At 33.2% G+C, this 3,583-nt stretch overlaps 1 long non-coding RNA gene across 1 annotated transcript; it reads right to left on the bottom strand.

Annotated features, from left to right (window-relative positions):
* Positions 1-1,679: 1,679 nt before the first annotated feature.
* Positions 1,680-3,317, bottom strand: LOC138312470 (uncharacterized). The gene is made up of 2 exons (XR_011206959.1): positions 2,871-3,317; positions 1,680-1,949 (listed from the first exon to the last, which is right to left on the bottom strand). It is a non-coding gene; the product is annotated as an uncharacterized lncRNA (long non-coding RNA).
* Between the last annotated feature and the right edge of the window lie 266 nt (positions 3,318-3,583).

The raw sequence follows: 3,583 nt of genomic DNA, 5'->3' as shown, positions 1-3,583 counted from the left end.
CTACAACATTTTTTATTTTCAAATCCCATACCTCTGATGAGTATAATAAAACTGTCATTACAAGTGAATCAAATATTTTCAGTTTAAGATGAACAGGAAGAGATACATTCCTTTATTTCTTATAAACAGCAAACACCGATTTAATTGTTTGTTCAGCAGGTTTTTTCCCTTTCTTTAAAAACGCTACCATTAACATTATTTTCTGTACCTTGATATGTAAACAATTCTTATAAATCTAATTCTGTATTTCATAACATCAACTGGTGTTGTTGTACCTTTTATCTTTCTGATATTAAGTTCTAATTTCCATGTTATACAATATTGTTAAAATTCATGTAACACTTGTTGTAGACCATCAGATATTTCTGATATCATAACAGTGTTATTGGCAAATAATATGATAAAACGTTTGGGATACATTCCAATATCATATACCGTAAAAACTGGTATAATTTTGCGCAGGTAATTTTTAGGGCTGAAAATGCTTAAAAAATCTACTATCAGTATTTTTTGCGCATCAACAAAATGGGGAAAACAATGTCCAGGGAGTCCCAAAACCGATGTATGAAGGTGACAATTTCAATGCAAAATATTCCCCATTGACATTGCTTGACAACTTGCACAAAAAGTGTTGTATTTAGAAGAAATAACATATGAAAACCGCATTGTGTTTGTTTTCTTTTATTGGCCACCGTAACCTGAAACTGAAATATCTAGCAGATGTCCAAAACATCGGCGGTCTGGTCCGCCGTACTCCGTGCACATGTCAATGTTTTGAGATATTACATAATGAATAGTAATCAGGAATATTTGAAAAAGTAGAATATATTTACTTAAATTGGCACAATAAGTAATTAGTGTGTTTGAGATCATTAACAATCAACAGCAATCAGCTAGCGGATACGTAGTTTAGCTTGCAACAATCACAGTGTGCATAATTTGTCAAGATTTGTATGACAAAATATTCTTTTCCACCAGGTAAGATTCTAAGTCATAAAGGTAAATTGAAAATAGGAAGGGAGATAAAATAACCTGATAAATATTTGTAGCGGGATCAGACTGTGTTGATTATCGGTGATCAGGAAGCTCAGTCGGAAGAGCTATATTTTCTTCTCTCCTGTTACAGAATTGGCACCCAACTAAATAACCAACGGTTGTGGTGTTTGAAAGGGTCTCGTATGTATTCAAAAAAGGAGGGAGGAGTGTAGCGGGACTGGACTGGGTCGATTTTTGATGACCAGGTAGTTCAGTCGGTAGAGCACTCAGCTAGTGTTTGGAGAGTCCCGGGATCGAATCCCGGTCTTGCCGCTACATTTTCTCCTCTCCTGTTACAAATGGTACCATATTGTGCATGTAGATACAATGTATTCAAGGTAAATCAACAATGTTCGCTGATCTTGCAGAATTGCCTTACAGTGTTATAATGAATACAGTAAATGTATGTCTCATTGGTGTGATTGATTTAAAGGCAGTTCATGTGGTGACCGAAAAAAAGGTAAAATCAATACTTTCAGAGTGATCAGGGAACATTGATAGTCAAGGCGGGGAAAACATAAGACGACCTGTGTTATACAAATAATGTTTAATTGATTTTCATTAAATTGTCTCGGAGGTGATGATTAGTGTGTTATGAACGATGAGCTTAATATGTTTTTGACAAAAAATATAAACAGCTAATGTCATATTGTGTTTTAAATTTAAATAATCTTTTATTTATTCATTTCATTTCATTTCAAGCATGTACATGTCATAGAATATAAACAAATATCAGGTATATGCTTAAATCATATTACAGTTAAATTCACAATAAGGAATTTGAAGATGATGATAGTAATTATTTTCGGATTGAAAATGATTACAATATTAAGCTTCCACAGTTGAAAAATACTTCTTTTTGTTCACACAATTCTTCTCCTAGACTGTTGAAATGATACATGCATGCTGACATTCTGTAAAACATAAGGAAACAATAAATGTATTAACAGAGTAATTACTGAAAAGGCTAATATCATATAATTAAACATTTTAATCATAAATAGCAATACCAGCATAGAGGAAATATTATTGAAGTTAATTCCCGCAGTTCTTCAGTCCTCCTGTTCTTACATGTAAGAGTTTTGTCCTTCATAAATTGATTGTAATATACAGTCTATAGCAGTTGTTATAAAATGTGCACAAAGAAGTATAAATACACACGTATGCATGGGTACAGTGGTAAATTAATAAGTTATACAGAAAATTATGGTGCTGATCATGAAAAGCGTAAAGTCTATTTTGTTGAGTAAAAATTTAAAAAACTAACATGATGTAATCGCACTAAAAACAGTGATCATGTAGGCTTTTGTGCGATTGCATTTGTAAGGCTGTGCCAGGTGGTAGAGATTAGTTCCGCTCGAGTGATCACACAATGCAAGTGAGAGTCGGGAATATGTTTATGTAAGTTTTAATTGCTAATCTCTGATGCTTGTTGGTAAAATATAACTCAGGATAATTGCTAAACAATTAACAGTTTTCTCTACATTTGTTACAGATTGAAACAGCTTTTTAAGTGCCGTTTTACGGAAGAATTATGAAGAAGAAATCGGCATTTTCGTCGATCTAGAAGTCCAAAAAATATCACTTCGAGTTATATGAACATTCCATATATGATTTATGTAATTTGGCCAAAAATTTACTTCGTATTACCTGATTTAATGAATATGCTGTATGTATATGATCAGAACGTCAAGCTCCTGTGGAAAATAACAAAAATGTTTTAAAAGTATGGTTTAGTGGTAATCTCAGAACGTGCTTTAATATAGATATATTCTGATATTTATACATGTGCTTATAAAATTATCGATAATAATGGATGTGGTAAATATTCATACCTTATTAACTGCCGTTAGTTTTAAGATTACGCCACCTTGGACATTTACAAAATGTTCACCGTCTGTCACGTGCTACTTTATCAGTAGTCCAAGTTTGTCCAAAATTTTGTTAGAGTTGTCTTTCTTCCATTGTGGATTTACACGTACATGTGGCATAACGCAGCCGTGATAAACAAATCTCCATATCGTCCTGAAATATATTTGCTCCCGAACTAATATGATTCAAAGTGCAAAAATCATTATTGTAACAATTTTAATGTTTGAGGTGAAATATATATTTCATTTTTTCCGTTGCGGGATAATTGTCTCTAGTAGGGACTAAACGCGTGGGGCGAAGCAAAGCATTTTCGGGACGAAACGTCTTCATGTATTGAAAACAACATTTTCGGGACGAAAAGTCTAGATACATTGTACACAATTCAAGTGAAAATTTTCCAACCTAAGATCATTTGGATGATGCATATGGTAAGGATATTAAAGCAGTAATCTACTATTCCTAGTTCAACATTACAGATACGCTTATTTCAGTAACTTTCATATTCAAAATTTGCTATTTAAAATTCCCGGTAAAATCAAAGTTGTTGAATACACTGCCGCTAGGAGCGCTAGTATCTGCGAGCAAGTTCTTAGCCAATCATATTGAGGAAATTGACTGTAAGAGAATTTTGCAACCACGATCACAATGGCGAGGTGACCCTCGCCAAAAAAGTTTA

Source organism: Argopecten irradians, unplaced genomic scaffold, assembly GCF_041381155.1.
Source record: "Argopecten irradians isolate NY unplaced genomic scaffold, Ai_NY scaffold_0330, whole genome shotgun sequence".
Lineage (NCBI taxonomy): Eukaryota > Metazoa > Mollusca > Bivalvia > Pectinida > Pectinidae > Argopecten > Argopecten irradians.
Note: the sequence above shows the minus strand (reverse complement) of the source record. Positions and strands in the feature narration are given on the sequence as shown.